This window comes from Macaca mulatta, chromosome 9 (genome assembly GCF_049350105.2).
Source record: "Macaca mulatta isolate MMU2019108-1 chromosome 9, T2T-MMU8v2.0, whole genome shotgun sequence".
Lineage (NCBI taxonomy): Eukaryota > Metazoa > Chordata > Mammalia > Primates > Cercopithecidae > Macaca > Macaca mulatta.
The window spans coordinates 62,389,941-62,408,735 of NC_133414.1; the positions used below are offsets into that span (position 1 = coordinate 62,389,941).

At 37.5% G+C, this 18,795-nt stretch overlaps 1 pseudogene; it reads right to left on the reverse strand.

The window, feature by feature from the left end:
• Positions 1-6,157: 6,157 nt before the first annotated feature.
• On the reverse strand, positions 6,158-18,454 carry LOC144331437 (septin-7-like; annotated as a pseudogene).
• Positions 18,455-18,795: the final 341 nt, after the last annotated feature.

Genomic DNA, 18,795 nt, shown 5'->3' on the forward strand with positions numbered 1-18,795 from the left:
ACCATCAGAGAATACTATAAACACCTCTATGCAAATAAACTTGAAAACCTAGAAGAAATGGATAAATTCGTGGACACATATGCTCTCCCAAGACTAAACCAGGAAGAAGTTGAATCCCTGAATAGACCAATAGTAGGGTCTGAAATTGAGGCAATACTTAATAGCCTACCAACCAAAAAAAGTCCAGGAGCAGACGGATTCACAGCCGAATTCTACTGGAAGTACAAGGAGAAGATGGTACCATTCCTTCTGAAACTATTCCAATCAACAGAAAAAGAGGGAATCCTCCCTAACTCATTTTATGAGGCCAACATTATCTGACATCAAAGCATGGCAGAGACACAACAAAAAGAGAGAACTTAAGACCAATATCCCTGATGAACATCGATGCAAAAATCCTCAATAAAATACTGGCAAATCAAATCCAGCAGCACATCAAAAAGCTTATCCACCATGATCAAGTGGGCTTCATCCCTGGGATGCAAGGCTGGTTCAATATATACAAATCAATAAACGTAATCCAACATATAAATAGAACCAAAGACAAAAACCACATGATTATCTCAATAGATGCAGAAAAGGCCTTTGACAAAATTCGACAGCCCTTCATGCTAAAAACTCTCAATAAATTCAGTATTGATGGAATGTATCACAAAATAATAAGCACTGTTTATGACAAACACACAGCCAATGTAATACCAAAGGGGCAAAAACTGGAGGCATTCACTCTGAAAACTGGCACAAGACAGGGATGCGCTCTCTCACCACTCTTATTCAACATAGTGCTGGAAGTTCTGGACAGGGCAATCAGGCAGGAGAAAGAAATTAAGGGTGTCCAATTAGGAAAAGAGGAAGTCAAATTGTCCCTGTTTGCAGATGACATGATTATGTATTTAGAAAACCCCATTGTCTCAGCCCAAAATCTCCTTAAGCTGATAAGCAACTTCTGCAAAGTCTCAGGATACAAAATCAATATGCAAAAATCACAAGCATTCTTATATACCAATAACAGACAGAGAGCCAAATCACGAGTGAACTCCCATTCACAATTGCTTCAAAGAGAATAAAATACCTAGGAATCCAACTGAGAAGGGAGTCGAAGGACCTCTTCAAGGAGAACTATAAACCACTGCTCAATGAAATACAAAAGGACACAAACAAATGGAAGAACATTCCAAGCTCATGGATAGGAAGCATCAATATCGTGCAAATGGCCATACTGCCAAAAGTAATTTATAGATTCAATGCCATCCCCATTAAGCTACCAATGAGTTTCTTCACAGAATTGGAAAAAAATGACTTTAAAGTTCATATGGAACCAAAGAAGATCCCACATTGCCAAGACAATCCTAAGCCAAAAGAACAAAGCTGGAGGTATCATGCTACCTGACTTCAAACTATACTACAAGGCTACAGTAACCAAAACAGCATGGTACTGGTACCAAAACAGAGATATAGACCAATGGAACAGAACAGAGCCCTCAGAAATAATACCATGCATCTACAACCATCTGATCTTTGACAAACCTGACAAAAACAGGAAATGGGGAAAGGATTCCCTATTTAATAAATGGTGCTGGGAAAACTGGCTAGCCATAAGTAGAAAGCTGAAACTGGATCCCTTCCTTACACCTTATAAAAAAATTAATTCAAGATGGATTAGAGACTTAAATGTTAGACCAAAAACCATAAAAACCCTAGAAGAAAACCTAGGCAATACCATTCAGGACATAGGCATGGACAAGGACTTCATGTCTAAAACACCAAAAGCAATGGCAACAAAAGCCAAAATTGACACATGGGATCTAATTAAACTAAAGAGCTTCTGCACAGCAAAAGAAACTACCATCAGAGTGAACAGGCAACCTATAGAATGGGAGAAAATTTTTGCAATCTACTCATTTGACAAAGGGCTAATATCCAGAACCTACAAAGAACTCAAACAAATTTACAAGAAAAAATCAAACAACCCCATCAAAGAGTTGGCAAAAGATATGAACAGACACTTCTCAAAAGAAGACATTTATGCAGGCAACAGACACATGAAAAAATGCTCATCATCACCAGCCATCAGAGAAATGCAAATCAAACCACAATGAGATACCATCTCACACCAGTTAGAATGGCGATCATTAAAAAGTCAGGAAACAACAGGTGCTGGAGAGGATGTGGAGAAAGAAGAACACTTTTACACTGTTGGTGGGACTGTAAACTAGTTCAACCATTGTGGAAGACAGTGTGGCGATTCCTCAAGGATCTAGAACTAGAAATACCATTTGACCCAGCCATCCCATTACTGGGTATATACCCAAAGGATTACAAATCATGCTGCTATAAAGACATATGCACATGTATGTTTATTGTGGCACTATTCACAATAGCAAAGACTTGGAATCAACCCAAATGTCCATCAGTGACAGACTGGATTAAGAAAATGTGGCACATATACACCATGGAATACTATGCAGCCATAAAAAAGGATGAGTTCCTGTCCTTTGTAGGAACATGGATGCAGCTGGAAACCATCATTCTCAGCAAACTATCGCAAGAACAGAAAACCAAACACCGCATGTTCTCACTGATAGGTGGGAACTGAACAAGGAGAACACTTGGACACAGGAAAGGGAACATCACACACCGGGGCCTGTTGTAGGATGAGGGGTAGGGGGAGGGATAGCATTCGGAGAAATACCTAATATAAATGATGAGTTAATGGATGCAGCACACCAACATGGCACATGTATACATATGTAACAAACCTGCACGTTGTGCACATGTACCCTAGAAGGTAAAGTATAAGAAAAAAAATTATGTGAAAAAAAAGAGAGTTAAAAAAAGATACTTAGTATGCACCTCACATTAATAAAATTTTAGTTTATGTGTCTAAGTTTTAAAAAAAAGTAGATAGATTTTGATAATTGAAGATAAAATAATAGCCCTGAAACAGGAAAAGTTAATGTAAAGTTGATATCTTCCCAGCTAGAGAGGTATGATATAAGACAGTAGGGACTGTGTAAAAGTGGAAACTGTGTATTCAACATAAAGATATTCAAATTTCAATTAAAAAAAAAATCTAATTTTCAGGTAGCCAGACTTGAGTTGAGACAAGTAGTGGATCTGAAAGACAGACCATGAGAGATGTGTGGAAATGTTTTTTGTTTGTTTGTTTGTTTTTTGTTTTTTGCGTTTTTTTTTGAGACGGAGTCTCGCTCTGTCGCCCAGGCTGCAGTGCAATGGCTGGATCTCAGCTCACTGCAAGCTCCGCCTCCTGGTTTCACACCATTCTCCTGCCTCAGCTTCCCGAGTAGCTGGGACTACAGGCGCCTGCCACCTCGCCCGGCTAGTTTTTTGTATTTTTTAGTAGAGACGGGGTTTCACCGTGTTAGCCAGGATGGTCTCGATCTCCTGACCTCGTGATCCGCCCGTCTCGGCCTCCCAAAGTGCTGGGATTACAGGCTTGAGCCACCGCACCCGGCCACGTGTGGAAATGTTATAGTGTAAAACAGGGGTCACAACCCCTGGGCCACAAACTGGTACCGGGCCTGTTAGGAACTGGGCCACATAGCAGAATAGCAGAGGTGGATGAGTGCGCATTAATCCTGAGCTCTGCCTCCTGTCAGATCATTGGCAGCATTTGATTCTCATAGAAGCACCAGCTGTACTGTGAACTGCACATGCAAGTGATCTAGGTTGCATGCTCCTTATGAGAATCTAATGCTTGATGATCTGAGTAGTGGAACAGTTTCATCCCGAAACCTTCCCCACGACCCTGTCCATGGAAATATTGTCTTCCACAAAATGAATCCCTGGTTCCAAAGAGGTCGGGGACCACTGTTGTAAACAGAATTAAAGCAGTATTAAATACGAAAATGTCTTAGATGTTATTTTCTTGCAAGAGACAGAATCTTATTTAAATTTCCTTAGTAAAACAGAGCTTTAACTGAAAGGATACAAGAATATCTTGGGCTCAGAGTAAACAGGAAATCATTAGATAGCTGTTTGTTTTATATCTAGTTCCAAGTCTGCATGGTTGCTAGTTCCCATTCATCTGTTTATCATCTTCTCTGATACAGATTAATTTGGAAGGTTCTTACTATTTGTTCCCTTTAAGTTTATCCATGACTTTGGACTGCTATTACTATTCTGGTCCAATGCTATTAGACTTCTCAGTTGAAATGCCTATAATTAACATACTAGAATACCTCATTTTCTAAACCAAAATTTTGAGGAAAAGCCTCATGCTTCTCCTTGAGTTACGCATCCATTCCTATTTTTCTGAAATGTAACTAGAAAGAATAGTCATGGGGCACAAATTGGACTTGATTTAAATTCTCTGCTTTATCACAATGCCAGACTGATATTTAGAGCTTCTACAAGCTGAAAAGCTTATGACGCTCCTTCATTGTGCAATTCAAAACAAAATTCTTTTGAATCTATGAAAAATACATACTGAAGCTAATCAGCCAATTCTAGTTTACAAAGTTCCAGATAAGACCATTGTCTTAGTCCATTTTCTGTTGCTTATAGCAATATACCTAAAACTGAGTAATTTACAAAGAACTGAATTTATTTTCTATGGCTAAGGAGGCTTGGAAATCCAGGGTCGACGGGGCATATCTTTTGAGAGCCTTCTTGCTTGTGGGGATTCTCAGAAGAGTCCCAAGGTAGCACAGGGTGTCATATGGCAAGAGGGCTGAGTATGTTAACCTGCTAGCTCAGGTCTATCCTCCCCTTCTTATAAATCCAACAGTTCCCCTCCCAAGATAACCCATTAATACACTCACTTAAGAATGGATTAATCCACTCATGAGGGAAGAACTTTCATGATCCAATCCCCTCCTTAAAAAGCTCGTTCTCAATATTGTCATATTTTGGATTAAGTTTCAACATGAGTTTTGGAGGGAACGTTCAAACCATAGCAACCATGAAAGTTGAACCTTTCTAATTCTGTGCATGGATGTTTACAGCTGGTATCCTAAATGCTGAAGCACATTTTCAACCTGCCTGTTGAAAAAGTACATTTTCAACCCAGCACAAGTCAATCACTTGCTTGAGCTAAATCTCATTCTGTCTCTCAAACGTTTTCCAAAATTCATGTCATCCATCTGCTAACAAACAGAACAAAGGTTTGTAGACGTTTCCTCTCCCAAAGGCAGGGTGTGAATAACTGCTTTAGGCAGAGAAGATCAACGTATGACCTTATTGAGCACTTTTACTGGCTTCAGACTAGGGTTTCAACAAGTTCAGACTCCTGTGGCTGCCTCACCATGTCTAAAGAAATTGTGAATGATCCATCTCCTTAGTGTGATTCCCTACCCACCCACTCCAGTCCAACCCTTCTATCTCTTTTCAAAATATTTCTCTAAGACTTTTCTTAGACCAATATGACTTCCCTCTCACCTAACACCCTTATTTTAGCAAATTATATTTATGTCGGATTCTTTTTTGTTTTACATCACAACATGGTATATTATGTGAATTTTTTACAATACAAACAAAAAATACAGAAAGGAAATATATGAATACAGCTAAATGCAGAATGGTGACTTTTTTCTCTTCAAGAGGCCATGATTCCCATTTCTAGTAAAATAAAGAGACTTTCTTGCTTAAAGGTAGAAACAGGTTGGTTATTAGCGTCACAATTTTGCCTAGAAATGATCTATAAATGCATTTTCCCCCTGCTACTTACCATAAAGTGTAAAAAGGGAGTTAAAGCAAAGTTTCCTTGTTGGTTCCTACCATATGAAAGATGCTATATTCTATTTTAGCAGGGTCAATATATGGAAAATATCTAAATTAAATGTTATTACAAAAATGAAGCAGTAATGAGATTCTGGCCATAGTAGGCACTAAATGAGAATAATATATATTTAAAGAATCCAAAACAAACAAACAAAAAGAGGTTGTTATAAAAAAGCTCTAGGTGCACTGTAAGCATATAGGGTTTTTTTTTCCATGTGTATTTTTAAACAATGGAAGTGTCAAAAAATAGGGTCAACTGTATTAGACTTAATTACATTATTGTATATATGCTGCATTGAATGGTACCATTGTATTATAACCATCATAGAGAAGCGCCGTTTGCATCATATCATGGCAGTTTATCCTCAATGAAAACCTTCCAGAGTCCTTTTATTTTGGAATCTCCTGTAAGCTATCAAACCACCAGAACATGATTGTACAATAGTAAAACATCCTCTTGCATTAAACTGAGGATACCTGTTTAACAAAAAAAGAAAAAGAAAATGTAGGAAAGGTACTTAGAGCTGTTAGTTTCTGAGTACACAACACCCTACACAATTCAAGGCATCTTAGTCTCCATCAAGAACAACAACAACAAAAATAATGTTTGTCATGATGTTAAATCCATCATTATGGATAAAACTGGTGCAAACTGGTCAAACGGATCCAACAAACACTGCCGTCCAAGCTGGCATATTAGCAACTAATATGTAACTGGTGGTCAGTGGAGAGTCTAAAAGATCTTCCCTTTCTTCTTGTTCTTTTCCAAGGTTCTCGAAGAGTTCTGTTGTTCTAAAATACGTTGTTGAGCTTCCCAGTTTGCTTTCTCATCCTCAAACTGACGACGTTTTTCCTCTAATTCTTTGTGCTGTGCTTCCAAATTCTTTTTCATTTGCTCATGGAGCCACTGGAGCTAAATCACAGAACAAAAATACCCTAGGGATACTGCCTTCCTCTGACCCTTTTGCCATTAACTTCAATGATAATATTACTACCTACCACAGCAAGAGGTAAATAGTCCTTTATCTTTTTAACAACTTTATTTTCTTCTTCATCATCTGTTTCTGGAAATTCATATATTTTAATTTTATGTTCTTGGATTTCTTTCATTATCTGTTTTCATTGGCATTCCTCTGGTGTGAGTCTGCCTGCTTTGGCAGTAAGTGGGATGATACTCACTTTTTCATGCAAATGCTTCATAAACTCAATATCCAATGGTTTAAGTCTCAACAAAAGGCCACGCCAAGTAGTTAACAAACACGTACTATCCAATCCTGCCTGAAGGTGGGAGTCGTCAGTTATGTAATGGTCCATGTCCCGAAGGAGCAATGAAGCATAAACAACACTGCATCCTGTTACCAGGCATCCGACGTCTGCTCACTCACGAGTCTGCATTTAGGTAGTCCTCAAATTTACTATCAGTGTAATCGATAACAGGCTGCCAGCAATTACTATTATCCACTGCATCTCCAAATCCTGGGGTATCAACTATTGTGAGTAGCAACTTGAACACCACCTTCTTTGATTAAAACTTTGGATTGTTCCACCCAGGCTCAGGTGAGGCAAGTGCGTGGCCTGGCTGCAGCTGGCGCGGGCCATCGAGGAGCTCTGCGTGATGATGCCATCGTGCCCCCCAGAGGCCGGGCGGTTGGCGTGCAGCGCCTGCTCGCGAGGAGTCTGACCCTTGCTGCACCTGGCCGTAAAGCTCCTCCTGTAGCTCATGGGCTGCCGCTGCCAGTGGAAGCCTCTGGACACAGAAGGGCCAGATGTGATATTGAAGTTTAAAACTTCACTAACAATTGCTGCAAATATAATACAACAAGAGAAAGCACTATAACCTATTGAGGCAAAACATAATATTAAGTAACTGAAAATGGCAGAAAACTACAGGGTATGATAACAATGCAAAGAGCTTTTTTTGTGGTATTCCAGGTTGACAGAGACATTCAAATGCCTATTAATTCCTATCTCTACCAGTGATCACATTTATATAGTTCTGTACTGGCATGTTTCCTGAAGTCTACTTGTGCCCCACAGAATGGTAAAATAATTAAATATTTTAAAATATTGATGCATATTATATTTATTAGAAAAAAATACTGATTTCCATTTATGTTGAGAATGTCAGCCAATGTCAGCGAATCCAATCAACTCTTCTCAGTATTTCCTTTTTTTAATTTGTTGCTATAACCAGAGTCCAAGCCAACATCATTTCTTGCTTATAAATGTGCAATTACTTCCTACTATCTCCCTTTGCTTTCATTTCTGCTACTTTATGTTCTATTCTCCCCAGAGTAATCAAAGGGATCTCTTAAAAACTTGTCAAATCATGTGACTCCTCTCCTTAAAACAACTCATGCCACCCATTTAGACCATACCCAAACACCCTAGTGTGACCTGCCCCATGAATCATATTCAGATCTCATCATTTATATAGTACTCCCAATTCACTTTTCTTGAGTGAAATAATCTTTTTTGTTGTTGTTCCTCGATCATTGTGAGCTCCTTCTTGCCTACGGACATTTATACCAGCTCTTTCTTTTTCTGGAAACATCTTTTTCCTAAATATTCTGGCTAATTCTGCTGGAGGTTTCAGCTTAAATGACATCTCCTTGGCATTTCTCATGAAGTAAAATACAAGCTCCGCAAGACAAGGCTGCAGGGGAAGTTAGGAAGGAACTACTTTTTTGGTTTGCATTCTTTGAAATAAAGCATTATGGGCAACATATTAACAAAATAAAATATAAAAGGAATACCATACATCTTCATTTCACATTTTTTCCTACAATTATTTTCTATATATCTACCATCTATCGTTTTCTATCTATTTGCTAAAAATTTCTCAACATTTCCATGGAAGCAACATGCATATTAATGGGGTTGAATTCTCTGCGTCAGATTCTATTTTATAATCCAGAGTGTTTCACTTGCACCTTTTACTTCCTTAAAGTCCTAAGATAAACAGTTGCAAAGAGTCAGACTCTTTGAAGCTCCTAAACATACTTCTGCTCTCTCTGTCCTAATAGCCCAAGGAGGGCTTTTCTGCATTTTCTCTATTCAAGTTCCTTTTGCTTTTCCTAAGCTTTGCAGTAAAAATCTGCACTCATGTTCTGCCATCTGCTTTTAGTATATTTTTAATTCACCCACCAATTGCCATTTTACTGATTATCCCCAGAAGGATAAAGCCATTTTAATAAAATTCTGCTTTAAGGGGAATTGATAGTTGGGGAGAAATAACTGCGCATTGTTGAAGAGTATATATTAGAACACAACTCCATTGTATTTGAGGAGAGAAATGCATTACTAACTGGAATGCCTTGAGTCAAGAATTAGGAAGTTTTTGGAACAGATTTTCATAAGGTGGAACAGGAATCCACATTAAGTTCTTGGACACATAAGATTGAGTGAAGCAAATCAATCAGGGTTTGACAAAGTAAAGCAATGAATCTAGTTAAGATAATGAAATAAATTAATCCCACTTGCCTCATATAAGGGTTTGAAAGCAGAAATAAAAGCAAATAAAGGAATTAGAGGTAGAGCTACACATACAATTACTGGCTCTATAATGGGGAAAAGTCAAGAAGAATTTGAGAAAAATTTATTTGTTGGACAAAATACTACTTACGAAAGAATTGGAGTTGGATTTGAGTTAATAAATAGGTGTGAATGTGTGTGTGTATATATGTATGTGTATATGTATATGTGGATTCTGGAGGTCTAGAACTTAAATTGTTTTGACAAAGGATATAGATTTTTACCAAGTGTTTATTTAATTGCATTCTAACAAAATAATATTCTTGTAAGTGTATGAGAAAGCTCTTCGCCCATATATTTGCTTGGAAGATTACTAATTGTATTGACCTTTTCTAATTTAATAGATAAAATAACTACTATAATAAAATTTTTATTGATGTATTTACAGATTAAACAGTTTTAAAATTTGTTTTTATGTGTTTGTAAATTGTCCCTCATAGCTATTGCCACTCCTCACCTTTTTAAATGTTTATTAATTTGTAAAAATTCTTTAAGGACATCAACCCTTGAAATAAATGTTGCAAATATTTCCCAATGAATATTATTGTCTTTTAGCTTTGTTTATAACGAATTTTTACATTTTTAACTATAAGACTTACAAATATTTGTTGCATCAAACTTATTTATGATTTCTATGTTGGTCATTTTTCAATAGGCCTTCTCATCCCCAATTATTATTATTTTAATAATGGCCTTTAAAAATACCAAAAAATATATGTATTAGCTATTAAGTACAGATAGACTTTTTTGACTAATATAATTAAAAAGTTGCAAAATGATAAATAATAAAGTAATGGATGATTGTACAATGTTATGCCAATTTTCCATAACGTCGTTCTAATATTGTAATTTGCTTTCTGTCATTCAGAATGTAATTTTACTTACACCACAAATTTTAGATAAGAGTAGATTCGAGTGAATGAAGGCTGGATGAACAGTGATACTGTACCTAAACATAGGTTCTGTGCATTTTAAGAATAGTTGCAGACATTCGAATACTGGCAAATCTTTGTTATATTTAAATAAAATTAATATGAATATCTATAATTTTAGCTTATATTACTTTTGTCTTTTATTTTTATTTATACACATATGTATATAATATGACTACAAACAAACTAATATAACAAATTCCCACATACACACCATTTAGTACAAAGGATAAAACATTATCTGTACCATTCAAATACTCTGTGCACCCTGTCTTAATTGATTTTACCTTCTTCCCCCTCAAAATATTATCTCGATTTCTTCTAACCTGTTATCTTAAACAGTTCTTGAAAAAACTGATTGTGGCTGGAAAACAGTGGTACACCTGCAATTCCAGCTACTGAGAAAGCTAAGCCAGATTGCTTCAGGCCAGTAGTTTGAAGACGAAAAGTGCTGTGGAAAATGTTGGCTAGGCAAAGGGGTTTGGGAATACTACTAGGGAAAATGTTAGACTACTAAATGAGTGGTTCTGACAGGCTTCATTCATTTTTAACTTTTAAGTTCAGGGGTACAAGTGCAGGTTCGTTACATAGGTAAACTTATATCATGGTGGTTTGTTGTACAGATTATTTCATCACCCTGGTATCAAGCCTAGTAACCACTAGTTATTTTTTTTTATCTTCTCCCTCCTCCAACTCTCCACCCTCCAAAAAGCCCCAGTGTGTGTTGTCCCCCATTCTATGTGTCCATATGTTCTTGTCATTTAGCTCCCACCTATGAGTGAGAACATGCAGTGTTTGGTCTTCTGTTCTTGTGTTAGTTTGCTAAGGATAATGGCCTCTGACTACATCCACATCCCTGCAAAGAACAAGATCTTGTTCTTTTTTATGGCTGCATAGTATTCCATGGTGTTTATATAGCACATTTTCTTTATCCAGCAGACCACTGATGGGCATTTAGGTTGATTCCATGTCTTTGCTTAGAGAAGGAAATAAAAGGGTGTTCCAAAGGGAATAGCCAGTGCCAAGCTCTGGTTCAGGAGTGTGGCTGGTATCCTCTAAAACTGCAAGCAGTTATAATTGAGAGCTTTTGCTTAAAGTGTGGTTTATGTTCACCCATCTAGGACTATACTTTTTAAGTCTATACTTCCGTAAGGATAGATGTTTGATTTTTTTTTTAATTTTAAAACTAGTAAGTCATTTTTATTTAGTTTTTTAAAGTGTCTTTATTTTATATATTCAAAAGTAAGTTGATAATGTTTTCTCGTGCTCATTATGGCTTAAATTTCTATTACGTTTGTAAGTGCTGACCCTCTTTTCATCATTATCTTGTGTCTTTTGATCTATCTCCTTCTTTTTCTCTTTACTGGTAAACAATCTGGCTGGAAATTTGTCTATTTAACTATGGTTTTTAAAGAATCACCTTTATTTTTTACTGTACTACTTTCTTTTTTCTCTTTGATACATTTTTACTTCATTATAATTTACACTTATTTTGTGTGTTTATATTTATATTTCCTATATAATTCCAGCTTTTGCTGTGTTCAACAGTCTTCCTTTTTATGTGTAATTTTTCACTGTCATTAAGTTCTAAATAAAGTATAACTTCTATTTTTATTTCTCTTTGAACCATAAATTACATGCAAGCTTCTGTTTAAGTTTACAAGCAACAGCATTACCTGGCTGCGTCTTTATTGGGTTCTTTCTTACATTTGGGTCAGAAAACAGTCTAAAACAGTTTTCTTGACCTGTAAACATTTTGCTAAATTCACTCATTTAAAAATTTTCTGCTAATCAGAATATTATGTAACATAATCAGAACATGCCACATTACACTCTGATAATCAATTCACTAGAAAGATATTGTCCCTTATGTATTACAATTTGTTCATTTTTTGGAAAATATTCTCAGAAATATTTTTCAAGAACACTTTTCATTAACATTTTACAAGATTTAAAAATACAAGTAAATTTATGCCTAATCATACATTAAGTATGATTTTATAAGTGGCATATAAAAAACTGATAATTCGTTTCCTAGAATGTAGAGATACCCTGTGCACTGTAAGACAGTCAAGGGAAAGAGTTGGTTTGGTTTAGGATGCATGATAAAACGTTTTATGAAGTGTCAGTATGCTCAGGTTTAGAAAATGGATCCCATTTTTAAAAACTGGATTCATTGACTGCATTATTAAATTGTTTCAATGTTGTATTCCACTATCTGTAGCATTCTATAGAATGTTTACTTAACATCTTTTGAATAATCATTAAGTAAACAAAAACTGTCCTCTCTTCCTCAAAACTTTCTCTTACTCCCATGCTTATCCACTGTCATCAAATTACCATATCTGACAGAAATAAATTTAATTTCACCATCGATTGCTAGGATATTAATTTAGACTACAAATAGTTGCATATCAACATAAATGAAAAAATATTTTTCCACTCTCGTTGTTGAAACAGTGGGAGTCCTGAATGATTTGTTAGCTGTACAGTTAATCAAATAATAGAGTATTGGATTAAATCTGAGTGAACTAAAAATATCTTTGCATAGCTGTAAACAAAATTAAATTAATATCCTCAGTACCTCTTATGCCTTTAATGCCATCAGGATCAATAGATGTGATTTTAAATGATGATTCATATAAATATGAATATACATAAAATTTAAAAATACTAAGTGAATTTATACCTAAATTGTACTACATTATTATGATTTTTTGAGTGTCACTCCTAACCAGTAGCAAATATGTTTTATATATATATATGATATATGATATATATGTTACTGGGTAGGAGGTATAGTAGCAAGTTTTCTTTCTTAAAAGAGTGGTATAATCTGGGTCTAAGGATGACAAACAGATGATGTGATGGGCACTTACCAAAGTATCTTATTTATACTGATCTGTACCCCTAGAATATTCTAAAATGAAGATGTAGGAGATATATAATACTTTTTATTCTATTTTTCTGAGTTTTCCCTTCCAGGTAGGTTTTGGGAATACAAATATGGTGTACAGTTGAGCACATACATGATATAAGGGCAAACAGTGAGTATAAGAATTATTACACTTTATTCATTTGTATCTTATATACTTCCTCTGTCGGGTAAATGGATAAATGCAGTGAACTGATAAATAATACTTGTTGAGTCCCACCTGAATGAAAACAAATCTTGTGTCTATCGAAAAGCGTACAATGTTTGTAGTAGGGAGAAGGGAATCTGATAGATGTCTGATATTTAAATCTAAGAACATTGGCTGGGCACTGTGGCTCAAGGCAGAGAAATACACTGTCAAAATTCTCAAACTGAGAGGAGGGGATTCTGCTGTCCAGGCCCACAAAGGACCTAACTCTCACCTATCCGGATGCAGATGTCAAATGTCAAATGCTGTTCTGACTAGACAATCAGGAATGTAGTTGGGGGTAGCTGCTGTGGGGCCAGAAAGAAACCAAAACACCTCCAGTGAAAATTGGGTGGGCAACCGCTTAGGAGGCCTTCTGAGACTCTAGGCTCAAGGCAGCAAAGATACAAGCGATGTGTTCCTGGTCAGGTAACCAAAATCTGTCACAGGAACATCAGGGGTTCAGTTTAGATTCTGCTGCTGGTCATGCAAAAAACCAATCACTGAAACAACAACTGTTGTCAAAGAAGAAGATATTAATCTAGTGCTGTAACTGAGGAAAGGGGTGACAATCTCAAATCCAACTCACTGACTAAAATTAGTGTTTATGTAGCAGGGAAGAAATGTAACAATATGTAAGAAAACAGGAACTAGGGAGGGGCAAGGAAGCAATCATAATGAATGAGGGGTCTGGCATCTCACTGGATGTGGTGATCTGCTGAGTTTCAGTTTGTTGATACTTTTTTGGGGAGGCCTGAAGGTTGTTTCCTGAGGAAGGAGCTCAGATAAAACAAATGTAAGTTTCAAGCTTTAGGACCAGAAGGGTCAATATCTATGTTTATTAAAAACAAACAAACAAACAACTATTTATAGGACTATTGGGTAGGTTTCAAGAGTATATAAGAAATATATTACCTCTATTGTTCTACTTTGACCTTTATTACCAGATGAAATACAATAAAGCTTTATGATGTTCATTTTTAGAAATAGAGATTTATCTACCTCATACTGGTTATACTAGAAAAATAAAATTTGTCTTATATAGATGTTCAGTTTTATGCATTTAGTACTAGCTATAAAATGTGAATACAAAATGCTCACATAAAGTGTTGTCATTTATATAGTGACTGCCCTATTTTATTAAGTGCTTAAATGATACTGTCGAATTACTACTACTTATTACAGCATAAATGCTATTATTTTATTGTTAATACTGTAGGTATTTCATTTTAGGAAAGCTAACTCTGACACTGTGATGACATCAGAGATAAAAAGGAGATAGCATTTTAAAAGGCAATAACCCTCAAGAAGCCTGGTGCTTATTTAAACACATTGTAGGGACATGCCAGGATGTTGATGATGAAAAATGCAAGACCTTGAAATATGATCTCCTCCAAATAACTAAGATTCAAGCCAAGAGGGGGGAAAACATAATTAGCAATTCTAGCTTTTGAATTATTGTGGAAAGGAACAGAGGAAGCAAAGGAGTAAGGACAGAACAAGGAGACGGTCATGTTGGGCTAAAATTTGTCCCTGTGTTCTGTCTGAGTCTAGAGTCCTCTTCGTTTCAGCATTTTAAAGTTTTCTTCTCTGTGACAAATGTCCAAGTGCCTCATATGAGTTTAAGGTCCTTATTGTAGCATTATCACACTTTAACCCTCTAAAATGGGAAGATAATGAAAGGGAAAGGAATAAAGAAATATAAAAAGTATAATAAGTGTAATTTAACTATACTTTCACAAGACTTGAGACACTGATATTCTTGTAAAACCTTTATAAAGTATTCTTGACCAGTAAACTGAAGATCTAAATAATATCAGAAGCAGAAAGGGCCTAGCTTTTCAAAGAAAGCTTCAAATCTGCAGTACAGATATGTTCCAGGTCAAAAAAAAAAAAACAAAAAACCAACAACAGCAACAACAACATAAAACGTTAAACAGTGAGGAAGTCTCTTAGATCCAGGGTCATTGAAGACGTTAAGTGAGTTTCTAGAGTTTTCTCCTGAGGTAATTAAAAAAAACAGGTGAGTCTACATATTGTACTTTTTATGAGATTCTGAAGCAGTGGTCTTCAAAGTCTAGTTTCTATAAGTAGAATGTTGGAAATTTGTGAAAATTGTAGATTCTTGTATCCTACCCTAAAGATTATGATCCAACATGCTCAAATTCTAACACCAATGTACCCATGCTGGGGAGGGATGAAGGAGTATCGTGCCTTTGTAGGAATTTAGCCAAGTGAAAGGATTCAATTAAAATATTTACAATATTATAAAGGATGTAACTAAGGAAAAATGCAAGATTGTTTACACTATTCATAAAGTAGAATAAGAAACCTTAAGCCTTGAGTAATTAATACTAAATTATAAAAATGTTTCATGTATATGTATACACATAATTACACATACAAATGTATAAACTTTTTAAATCTTTATGCTGACCTTAGATGTTATTGTTATTCCCATTTATTACGTGGAAATAATGAGGCTGAAAGAAGTAATTTACTCTAGATCACCGAGGGCAGCATCAAAATTCTAACTCAGGAATATCTGGTTACAAATTCTGTGTTCAACATCACTCACCTACTGTTATTACCAATGATGTTGTAGGACTTGTTATGCATACAGAATGTGCTATCAGACAAAAGAAAGAGATTCATAAAATGTTTAAAAAACTTGATCAACAATAGACACTAAAATAAGCCAAGATCTTCAAGGGTAATATCAGGGAAAATGTTTTACATCTTGGGGCTGCTTTTGGGGTCAGATCACCACCTGGAAGGATGTTAGGTCTACCTCAAAATGACAATTCCTTTGTTCTCACAGCATGGGAAGTGGGAATCTTTGCAGTATACAATAAGTTTTGTAACTTCCCATTGTTTCATGTTCACGCAACATTTCGGCATCATCAGTTTGAACCCATTTAACAAACATAATCTGATTAATTTTATTGGCAAATTTTGATACTAAATAGATAAAATCAGAGGCAGAAATGAATATAGATATTTTAACTAATTCCAAAGGTTTAAAATATTTTATTTAAAGTGAGATTACTTTAGAACAATATCATGATAAATGTAAGAATGAATTTTTTTTTTTTTGAGACAGAGTGTCACCCTGTCACCCATGCTGGAGTACAATGGTGTGATCTCAGCTCACTGCAATCTCCACCTCCTGGGTTCAAGCAATTCTCCCTCCCGCCTCAGCCTCCTGAGTAGCTGGGATTACAGGCCACCATGCCCAGCTAATTTTTGTGTTTTTCAGTAAAGACGGGGTTTCACCATGTTGGTCATGCTGGTCTTGAACTCCTGACCTCGTGATCTGCCTGCCTTGGCCTCCCAAAGTGCTGAGATTACAGGCGTGAGCCACAGCCTGACCATGAAATTTTTTAAAGTCACTGTAGCTTTTATGCTCAATTTTCTATAGGTATCTATCTACTGATGATATGCTGAGAAACAATGTGAGTTTAGGTATATTATAAAATGACAAGCCATAAAACCAAATTTTAGTGCCTATGATCTGAATTTCTTTTAAATGTTTTGAAAAGTAGAATGGTTTAGTTAATAAACTCAGACAAATAGTTTTGGTGACCATGTCTTTTAATTAAAGCATGTTATGTAGAGTTTGGGACTACTTTCAGAAGATTCTAGGCCAAGCGCAGTGCTCACGCCTGTAATCCCAGCACTTTGGGAAGCTGAAGTGGGTGGATCACCTGAGGTCAGGAGTTCGAGACCAGCCTGGGCAACATGGCAAAACCCCGTCTCTACTAAAAATACAAAAATGAGCCAGGTGTGGTAACACAGGCCTGTAAGCCCAGCTATTTGGGAGGCTGAGGCAGGAGAATCACTTAAACCCAGGAGGTGGGGGTGCAATGAGCAGAGATCAGGCCTCTGCACTCCACCCTGGACTGGAGAGTGATTCTCCATCTCAAATAAATAATATTTAAATAAATATTCTCATCCCCAAACAGAAATTGTAACAAATGTGTTTTGAACTAAAATCATGACTTTGTTAAAACAAATTCATAGCATACATCTTAGGCAGTGGTGATATTGCGTCCGGAATTGGTGGGTTCTTGGTCTCACTGACTTCAAGAATGAAGCTGCAGACCCTCACGGTGAGTGTTACAGTTGTTAAAGATGGTGTGTCCGAAGTTTGCTCCTTCAGATGTCCAGATGTGTCTGCAGTTTCTTCCTTCCGGTGGGTTCGTGGTTTTGCTGACTTCAGGAGTGAAGCTGCAGACCTTGCGGTGAGTGTTACAGCTCTTAAAGGCAGCGCGTCTGGAGTTGTTCCTTCTTCCTGGTGGGTTTGTGGTCTTGCTGGTTTCAGGAGTGAAGCTGCAGACCTTCCCGATGAGGGTTACAGCTCTTAAAGGCAGCATGGACCCAAAGAGTGAGCAGCAGCAAGATTTGTTGTAAAGAAGGAAAGAATAAAGCCTCCACAATGTGGAAGGGGAGCTGAGCCAGTTGCCCCTGGCTGGTTCAGGCAGCCAGCTTTTATTCTCTTATCTGGCCCCACCCACATCCTGCTGATTGGTCCTTTTTACAGAGAGTTGATTGGTCCATTTATGATCCCTCAGCTAGACATAAAAGTTCTCCAAGTCCCCACTAGACTCAGGAGCCCAGCTGGCATCATCTAGTGGTTCCTACAAGGGGGCTGCAGGTGGAACTGCCCGCAAGTCCCTAGCCATGCCTGCACTCCTCAGCCCTTGGGTGGTTGATGGGACCGGGCGCCACAGACCAGGGGGCGACACCGGTAGGGGAGACTTGGGCCACATGGGAGCCCACCTCAGAGCGGGGCTCAGACCTGGCAGGCTGCAGGTCCCCGAGCTGTGCCCTGCAGGGAGGTGGCTGAGCCCGGTGAGAACTCTAGCATGGTGCATGAGGGCCAGCAGTGCTGGGGGACCCGGTGTAGCCTCCACAGCTGCTGGCCCGGGTGCTAAGCCCCTCACTGCCCTGGGCTAGCAGCACTGGCTGGCAGCTCTGAGTGTGGGGCCTGTTGAGCCCAGGCCTGCGCCCACCAGAACTGGCGTGCTGGCCTGTGAGCCCCGCCGGCAGCCCCGGTTCCCACCTCGCCTCTCCCTCCACAACTGCCTGGGAGCAGAGGGAGCTGGCTCTGGCCTCGGCCATCCCAGAGAGGGGCTCCCACAGTGCAGTGGCGGGCTGAAGGGCTCCTCAGGCACCACCAGAGTGGACGCCAAGGCCGAGGAGGCACTGAGAGTGAGGGCTGCTAGCACATTGTCACCTCTCAATATGTTTGTGCAAAGTGTTATATGTATGTGTGTATATATATGTATATGTATGTATACATATATATGTTTTTCATGACAAAGGGCTAACCTTATAAATTTTCAGATTTCACTGATATTTTAGCCAATGTTTCCCATCTTACAAACCTTGACTAACATGCTTCTTCAGCTTTTGTTTTATAAAAAAATTCAAAGTTCAGAGATTTCAAAAAAGTTGACTAT